Genomic DNA, 9779 nt, shown 5'->3' with positions numbered 1-9779 from the left:
TTCGATAGTCACCTGTGGGTAGAAAGAAAAGGACTTCTATTGAAGAACTGCTTATTTTCAGTGTTATTTTTCTACCTTTACTTTTAAGCTGATATGATGGTCATCTATACAGTGTGTCTTGTTATGACCGTGTCTTGACTGCAAACCTTTAGTGTTGATGGAAGGCCAACATAGAGGACAAAAGCGGAAAATTTGATCTAAAGCTAATGGCTGCTTTGTAAAACTGCAATGTCTACTACTATTTTACTACTACAAACTACTTAAAAATTATAATAATCAAAAATTAAATTGCAGATACTGATAGAACAGTAAATACAAGTGTAATGTTAAGTTAAAACTGGTCTCATCAATCAAAATAATTATTTAATGTTATTGACCATCCTTATGAACAGTGTGAGTAAGTGAAAACTGAACATTTTCAGGTATCCATTCCATGCAAGGAAAATGTGTGTCCTTATGTGTGCTTTTATTTTGTATCTCTGTCTCTCTATGGTAAATGTACCCACCTCCACTCTTGATGTGTCATAGAGTCCATGATGGTCTTCTACCTTCACCTGCAGGGTCCAACCTGGTCTCACAGGAATCCGTGAAATAGCCACGGACGCTTAACTCAAAATCCGTGGTGGGCCCACGGAATCACTGAAATTTCCGTGAAACTCACACGGATTTCGATTCAATGCAAGTTAATGACACTCATATCCCGTGGCTATTTCACGGATCCCCGTTTAAACAACTGAGTGCAGATTTCGCTCAACGGACGTTGTTATCTTATTGGGAAACACACTTTTGATACATTCAGTTCGATTTTTATTGCCTTTTTTAGTGTCTGTGTAATGTTAGCCTGTCAGGCGTTGCATTCCATCCCTGTTTCAACAACTGAGTGCAGATTTCGCTCAACGGAAGTTACATTTCCGTGAAACACACACGGATTTCGTTCCAATGCAAGTTAATGACAATATATTCCGTGGCTATTTCACGGATCCCCGTTTAACAACTGAGTGCAGATGTCGCTCAACGGATGTTGTTATCTTATTGGGAAACACACTTTTGATACATTCAGTTCGATTTTTATGTAATGTTAGCCTGTCAGGCGTTGCATTCCATCCCTGTTTCAACAACTGAGTGCAGATTTCGCTCAACGGAAGTTGACATTTCCGTGAAACACACACGGATTTCGTTCTAATGCAAGTTAATGACAATATATTCCGTGGCCCACACACGGATCCCCCGTTTCAACAACTGAGTACAGATTTCGGTCAACTGACTTTTATAACTTTGGGATACATGGATATTGAATAATTACAGTCGTTTCAGGACTGCATATTTGGCGTTGGCTTAAATTATGCCCTCATTTAAGTGGGATATTTAATAAAAACGTTCTCACTTCTCATTTCAGCGAGGCATAGTAACCGTTGCTAGGTAAACAAAGCCCATGTCAGAAGCGTATCCCCAGAGAATGTCAACTTAAAAAGAATAGCTTACTGATAGCACTAGTTCTTTCGTCTCAATACTGATTATGAAGTTGTTATAAATGTAATACACTACTGCAGAAATGTTTATATTGCTTAAGGTGGAAATAAAGTTCTTTGGCAAAGAGATGCATTCTGGGAAGTGATGTGTTTAAATGTAATGGCTACATATACCCAAGTTTCTTTCATTCGGAGATTTATGCTCATTATTTTACAAATTTGAGCAAGGATATAAAATATTAAGACTGTACTTTTTCATTGCTATTGATATTTTGGCGCAATTTTGTGCATCGCGTCACTGTGTGCGACGATCCCAGAAACCATTGCCTGGGCGAGATTCCGAGCGGTAAGTACAAGGGTCTAATAAGCAAGAGAAATGCATAGGCATTTAACATGTCTAAAATTGAGTTTTGGCCAAAACAATTATGTCCTCCTATTTGTTTATTTCGAACTCCACTGTAAGAGCTGTTTTTGAAAGAGACTGACATAATACAATTCTTTGTTGCATCAAAATAAAATGCAACGTATTTAGCCAGAGCCTCTGCTAGCTAGATAGATTAGCTAATTCGGAACTCTGCTGTTGGTTTATTTACATTGATTTGGACGTGTACTTTTGGCATCGCCAGCTATGTGGCACAATTTGCATATATGTGTAACACGCTTCCACCTAATTTCTGCGCCAGCAAAATTTTGTGTTCAGGGCTCAACATTAACTTTCTGAAGTAGCAGCTACTTGCCAACTGGGCAACCAGACATGGGCTTTTGGATGCCACATTAGCAGCTAGCTAAGCCAAATGGTTTCATCCTGTATAGTTCATGCTACTACTTGAAGTTAAAGCGTTTATAAGTCTGGCAAGGCTAAGTTTATACAAGTACCCAGCGAGCCACAGACACACAGACGATTGTTGCTTTATATATTATGATAGATAGATGGTGCAGATCAGCAGGGGTTGTTTTTTTTTGGGGGGGGGGGGGGGGTATGCAAAAGTAGTAGTAGTAGGCGCCAAGTGGATATGATATCTTATGTGTATGCAATGTACGCATGTGCTTCAATCATTCTTGTGTAGAATATAACATGAATGGTTACTGAGCAATTTGATGGTCAGGCGATTAGAGTCAAGGAGATTCTATTCTTGTAGAACATGTAACTAGTAATCATATCATATCTATCATTTTTGCTAATAATGTAGAGATAAAATATCATTCTAATAATGTTTTTTGTCTTTGTTACAGATCATTTACGAGATACATGCTTGTCTCTCTCTCTCTCTCTCTCTCTCACACACACACACACACAGACACACACACTCAACCTTTTTTATTCTCATATAGTAAGTATTCCAAGATTTTTATTTTCACAAATTTGAAAGACACTAAATTGTTACTTTATTATTGTTAACCTGAAGAGCATCGGATTCTGTTAAATATCCAATTGGCATTGGGGGAACACCGAATCATCAATCCACGTTTAATGTAGGAACAGCAAATCGCATAGTGTTATACTAGATACCCTGAGTTGGTCCCAAATATCAGTCTTGAAATAGATGAAATCTTGTTTATTACAGGATTGCCTTTATTACAACTGAGTTGAAAGACTGAACATGTTGTTTAATGGTTCAATCTCTCTAAACAACTGAGGAATTTGTATTTTTAAACAATAGCAATTCTAATTACCGGTATGCTTTTCTTGTTGATTTTTTGCAGCCTGTCATGGGAGGGTTAAAAAAAAAAATGCCCTGCATGTCTTGCATCCATTTTTAATGGGTGCAAAATATGCCCAGTATGCACGGCACCACAGCCACAGAAGCTGAGGCAAAAAAAACAACTAGAAAGCTTCAATGAAAAAAAGGAAACCTGGGAGGCCAATACCAAAAAGAATCAACTGACCTCCCATCTGATGGATGATGCTATTATTCTGGTAAGTAATTTGTGCTACATTCAGTGTCGGTGCTCCGCACAAGCAGAACATGCACTGCGCGTGGGGCACCAAGTGCCTGGGGGGCACCAAAAAAATATAGCTCGTAGAAAATCATCATGCCGCAAATCCTCAAATTGTGGCGGGTCTTTTATTTAGGCTACTTAGGTTGTGCAAACCACAGGCCTTTATTCGAGGCAGGCATTTATTTCTTATAAGGCTTCTGTTGAATAATTTTATGTAAAGCCTGTGCTAACAGTTCTCCTGCCCGCTACCGCATCTGTGTGAGCGCGTCCCTACTGGATATTGTGGCCTGTTCACACGTTATGTCTCTTCCTTGCAAACTTGACTAGCTAAACCATTAATGAAAGCAAAGCAACCAGTTACATCTTCATAAAATATCAATTTGCCAGGCATGCCTTCATGGACAACAGGCCTAAGGTATTTTTTCCTGCGTTTTATGGTGAGACACATTTGGAGTGGCATGGTATCAAAAGCAGAAGATTCTCGGTCTAGTTTGGATTTATGCCTAATTAACTTTTGGATTGTTTGATTATATTGCTCAATGTTGGAACTCATGGCCAATATCAAATATGATTGGTATTTTATGCTTCAATGTTCAGTTTAAATTTAGTTCAAACTGTGTCAGGTTTTCCATCCGCTGTTTATTTGCGAGCCAATAGCCACTTCATTCATTTTTTGCACATTAACCTTACTGTGTGTAGCCAAGCCTTATGCCATACCCAAGTAGCCTAAATCAAGGTAATTTTTAATTATGCATGATTTATTTTGTTATTGAATTCGTAGGCTGGGATTCCTCTCAGCAACAATTATGTTTAAAGGTAGCCTACTGCTTTAGCCTTCAGAAGGGGCAGGCAGCCAGGCTACTGACAGAGCGACGTTGGAGACCCATAGTAGATTTACGACTTTTCATTGCCAACAGTAGGCCTATTAAACCAACCAACAATATAAAGTATCCAAAATAGTGGGGGCACCAGAGTGGCACCATGCATTTGTGCTTTGGGCACCCAAATGGCTAGCACAGGCCCTGGTTACATTACCATAGTACTAATGTTAGGTTAAAGGTTGTATCAGTGATGATGAGCGATTTGTAAAGACAAAACACTTTTATAATGTTCAGCTAATATTTTCTCATGGTCGGCTAGCTCTCCTGTCATTCTAGGCCAGGGGTGGGCAAACTTTTTGGCTCAAGGGCCACATTGGGTTTTGAAAATTGGCCGGCGGGCCACACAACCCCCCCCCTCCCCCCGACGACACACGCCTAAAAAAATACATTTTTTATAGCCTATAATTTAGTATGAAAAGTATTTGTTTTAAAATAGTGCTAATTTGTTTTAAAAATACTGCTAATTTTATGCTGTTAAATAAATGTATAAATTGTACACTATCGCTTTAAGACAGTCGCTTTAATTCACGTTTATTTCTCAATGATCTTCTGCCTGCTCCACTATGGCTAGTGCTGTACCTACGGCTGGGCCCTCTCACAGTTTTTAAATGGTCAGTAGTGGGAACTACTGTTGCCTTCATGATTTCCTTTTAAAACTTTCTTATAAGGAGGAGATATCAATTATCAACAATCACAAGCCAGCTGGAACCTGCGGCTCTCTCTCCCTCTCGTGAGTGCAGACGCTTTCCCAATTAAATGGATTGCATATGTTCACGTTAGATCTGCTGCAAAGGAGATAACTAAGAGTTAAATTAGTTTAACATGATGTTATCTCTATTTAACATGATGTTTTGACATTGACATTGTAAACGTTATCTAAGGAGAGTGAAAAGCAGTTTGCAGTAAAGCTAACCAACGTCTATCGCAGGAAAAAAATAGCGAGCAGCCTGATAACTAGCCTAAATGAAATGCTCGGCGGGCCGGATGAAAGTGCTTGGCGGGCCGGATCCGGCCCGCGGGCCGTAGTTTGCCCATCCCTGTTCTAGGCGCTGAAAAAGACTCTGGTATTTTTACGCAGCCCATGCACCGCAAACCGCGGAGTCTACCGGACATTAACATTGTGGTTGGTAGTACACCACTAACAATAACCAAGCATTGCATGGATTTTTTAAAAATGAATACTGGTGGTAAGGTTGAGTTATCTCTTGTGTCTTGTTTGGTCCTCAGACAAAATATAAAATGAGTTATATATCGGACAAAAAACGTCTGCTAAGAAATTTGAACATAAACAATAACAAAAACACAGGCAATATCCGCCAGGATCACTGATACAACCTTTAAGAATGAAGTGTCAAAATGAGTAATACCTCTACTATGCTCCTGTAGTGACACGTTCATACATGAATCATGCACACATGCAAATAGACATGCACACCAAACCCACGCACATATTTTCACACCTTTCCCACATACACTCTCAACAAGTACATTCTCAACTAGTACATTCTCAACTAGTGCATTCCCGTAGCATCTGCTAGCCCGTAGCGTGTTGTAATTTATATGTATGTTGCTTTGGATAAAAGCGTCTGCTAAATACATAAACGTAAACATATATCACTGGCACAATTTATAAATGTTTTTTTAAAGTAACAGGGTTTTTTTTTTTTTTCAGATTGAGAAGCTCAATGCTGTGGGCTGGAGTCCCGTCCTCCTTCTTGAATACCCAAAGAGAAACCCACAAATGCTTCTCCCTCAGGGCCTGAGGTTAAGTGGGGGGGAAAGTAAATGCCTCAATAACATTAAGGACATTTTCACCTTAATGGTTAAAGGTAATTCCACATTTTCTATACATTATAACGTCTCTATACAACCCCAATTCTGAAAAAATGTGGGACACTGAAAATTAGATGACATCAAATAACAAAATGTACAGAAAAATATCATGACATCACTCCTAAATTTCACATTTGACCTTATTGTACATTGTGTATTGTTTGTGTTGCTTGTATTCTTTCAGGAAAGAAAGCGCTGACCGATCCAAACAATTTGCCGGGTCAATGAGAGGAGGCCATCTTCATGTCAGAAAATGTGGCTTTCCACCAAGTGTAGATTAGCAATGGTAATTGCGTTAGGGAAGAAAGTCAGTTGCGGAGAATGTAAGATACAGGCCCTAATCTGTACACTGTATGATGAATTATATGATATGCTTGTTATTTGTGTTCTGTATGTATGTTAACATTTTGATTAACATACTACTATTTGCTTATGTCAAACAGTTTCTAGAAAAGGAAGTGAAGAACGAGTGCCCCCACAACAGCCCTATGTACAAGCAGCAGTACAGAAGAGTACTAAAAAAGAGAAAGACAAAGGTTATTTCCATACACAAAATTGCAAATAAAACAATGGATGATGTAACAGTACTTTTTGATCACTTTTACAAATGTATAATGGCACTGCGGAATAATTGAAATCAGTGATCAGTAACTGTCAGTATCAGTAATCGTACCAGATAATGCGTTTGTTCATCTTTGTGTTTATGTTCAAAATCCCGAACAAGACACGCCAGAGATAACTCACCCCTATATTATATATAAATATAATATAAAGTATTCTCTGAAAAATATTCACGGCATGTTTTAGTATTGTTAGAGATGCTACCAACCCCAGAATGTTTGTCTGCAGTTACTCTATGTTCCAGTTCATGGGACTGTGTAAATTGACCAGGATGTTTTACAGCTCGTATAGGGAATGTAAAGTGAGTGGACCATGAGGAGATATTAACTGAACATCATAAAAAGTGTTACGTGTCTACAAAACGCTGATAGTCACTGATGTGAAGTGTTAAAATTTGAATGTTAAGTTGAGTGCAATGTTATCTTTTTAAGCAAGACACTATTTTTCTATGTCTTTGTTTGCCTGCCACAGGGGAAGATGGAGATCTTAATAGATTGGGTGCCTTCCAAAATGTGGTGAGTTGGTTATCTTTTACACCAGATACTCACAATTACACAAAGGGAAATTACGTTGTTCCAGCAGCCATACATATACTGTAGGACATGTAAATGTACCAGATTTAGTTATTATAGTCTATGCTATAATTTAGTTATATACCGGTACTGCAGGCTACATGTAAACATATATACCGTAAATCAGTTTATATTGTAACACTCCTGTGTACCTGATGTTTTAGATGGATAGAAAGATACTTTATTGATCCCCAAGGGGAAATTCAAGTATGAACAGTAGGCCCAAGGGGAAATTCAAGTATGAACAGTAGGGTTTTATGGCAATTGGTAGTAGAGTGTTGTCTGGGGTGAGTGTGAGCTATAAACTATTTTTTATTCATTTGCACTCTGAACTTGTAAATGTACTAACCTGAGATGTTGATAATGTAACTTTTGTCAATTCAGAATGTCAGGGCCCAGTTTTTTTTATTTCCATACTGTGGAGTATTCAGATATTTTATTAGTTGTAACACTATTATGACATTGGTTAATCTAAACATCCCTCCACTAGAATATCTAATCAAACTGGAATACAGGTTACAGTCTTTTTCACTAACCATCTTCCCCCTTTTTTCTCAGCGGGAAAACCTGTCTGCCAACCTGGGAGCCTGCAAGATAAAGATCTACACACACACACACACACACACTCACTCACTCACTCACTCAACAGTCAACAAATGTTTTAGCTGAGTGTTGTTCTTTTGTATTTTTTTATATAATATAAGTTAATAAAGACTACTACTGAAATAACATCAAAATGTTGAACCTTCATCCTTGAACCTATCATAGCATGATATTGTTAAAGCTGAATTGTTTGCAGGGGAGGGGTGTTGGCACAAAGAGATTTGAACACACTTTATTGCATCTCAAACTAGATCCACACCTGGTAAAGTTAACATAATAAAATATTGACAAATCAACCCATATTTTGCCTTGATGACATTAGTTATCCCGCAACACCAGACACATGTAAAGCTTTGACCATTGTGTAAATGATGCACATGCCTTTCCAACTATTGTCCATTATTCAAATTATTACTGGATACTGTACCAGGTTATGATCTATGAAGTCAATATTACTCTGAAGTACTAGGTCCTTACTACCTCCTGCTCCCATTCAAACAGTTGCCATATTGAATAGGAAGTATCACACATGTTTTACCACCCTGTTTTCTCAACAAAGAATCACCGTGTTGTGTGTTGTTAGCTTGTCTCCCACTACTTCTTGTATTGCAGTTGTTAGGACAAACTGGCAGAAGAACTTTAATTCACTAAACATTTAAAAGTGCCACAGAGTAATTACTGCTTTTGATATTTGTTTTAAGTCATTGTTGCTATTGTAGTATACTTGCTGTTGTTTTTGACTGTGGTCTAGAGGGTCCAGGTGCCTTGTGGCATGGGAGCTCCTGTTACTTCTTACATCAGTAAGTGCATCAATGATGTGACACACACAAAGACCCGGCTAACTGGAAGACATGACAGGAGATGTCCATAGGCTGCCGAGAATGCCTTCAGAGCCAAGGATGAAACTGATCTGAGAACGAGAGCCAAACTTTCCCCTAGCATCAGTAAAGCAAAACAGGAATACACACAAAAGATAACCTGCCATTTCAAAGACAGCAGAGACACATAGAGCATTCCCATCATGTGCATATAGCAAATTCTACTACAGCGCAGTCGGAGCCAGACAGTAACGGAGTACATTTACTTGAGTACACCAAGCACCTCATAACATCTATATTGTGCTTTTATCTGATGCAAGTGTTTTGATATGAAATAAACATAATTTGCATGACATGGTCAGTTCTGCTGGTCAGTTTTGACCTACGCGACAGCCCTGCAAAGTACCATCCACACAGCTATTCGGCTGCATTTTTTGACAGTTTTCAAGTTCAGTTTATTTCTTTGTCCCAAATGGGCAATTTGATTGCAGACAGGATCACATACCACACGACATAAATAGGTCTGACAATGCCTAAAAAGTCAGTAAAACCAAGATAAAACCTAATTAAATAAGTTAGATATAAGAGGAGGAAGTGAATGAATATGGGGGGGGGGGGGTCACTAAATGGACAAATCTATCTTTTCCTGTTGTGTACATTCAGTACTTGAATAGAAAAGGGGATGAAGGAATTTTTGTACCTCTGTTTAAAAGCAATAGGATGCCAACAGACGCAAGCCAGGTGGCAGCAGCACGTATTCAGAATACAGGGGATGGCTTGTGTCTTGATATATTTGTATCGCTTTGTTGAACACCTGCTTATTAAAATATTCGGTGAGACTAACAAACTTCACTCCCACTATCTTACTGGCCACATTTACTATCTTGGAAAGTGCATTTTTGTCTCTGATGGTGACATTTCCATACCAGCAGATAATGGAGAATAAGGATTGACTCAATAAAAGCTTTGTAAAACAATGCCATCAATGTTTTGTCCACCTGAAACTTAGCCAGTTTCCTAAGTGCAGAGAGTCTTTGTTGC

At 38.5% G+C, this 9779-nt stretch overlaps 1 long non-coding RNA gene across 3 annotated transcripts; it reads left to right on the top strand.

Moving 5' to 3' along the window:
* The first annotated feature begins 2455 nt into the window (after window positions 1-2455).
* LOC143137784 (uncharacterized) lies at window positions 2456-8040 on the top strand. 3 transcript variants are annotated; one of them, XR_012990110.1, is made up of 7 exons: window positions 2456-2800; window positions 3174-3387; window positions 5964-6120; window positions 6309-6447; window positions 6568-6660; window positions 7217-7260; window positions 7876-8040. It is a non-coding gene; the product is annotated as an uncharacterized LOC143137784 (long non-coding RNA). The 3 variants fall into 3 exon arrangements; XR_012990128.1 differs by having other exon boundaries at window positions 2456-3387; window positions 6309-6410; XR_012990096.1 differs by having other exon boundaries at window positions 2456-3387.
* The last annotated feature ends 1739 nt before the right edge of the window (window positions 8041-9779 follow it).

This window comes from Alosa pseudoharengus, unplaced genomic scaffold (assembly GCF_046254945.1).
Source record: "Alosa pseudoharengus isolate Yale_2024_CS ecotype anadromous, Long Island Sound unplaced genomic scaffold, YU_APseudo_1.1 YU_APseudo_1.1_scf_1, whole genome shotgun sequence".
In the NCBI taxonomy this organism is placed as follows: domain Eukaryota; kingdom Metazoa; phylum Chordata; class Actinopteri; order Clupeiformes; family Clupeidae; genus Alosa; species Alosa pseudoharengus.
This window is presented reverse-complemented; position numbering and strand designations above follow the sequence as displayed.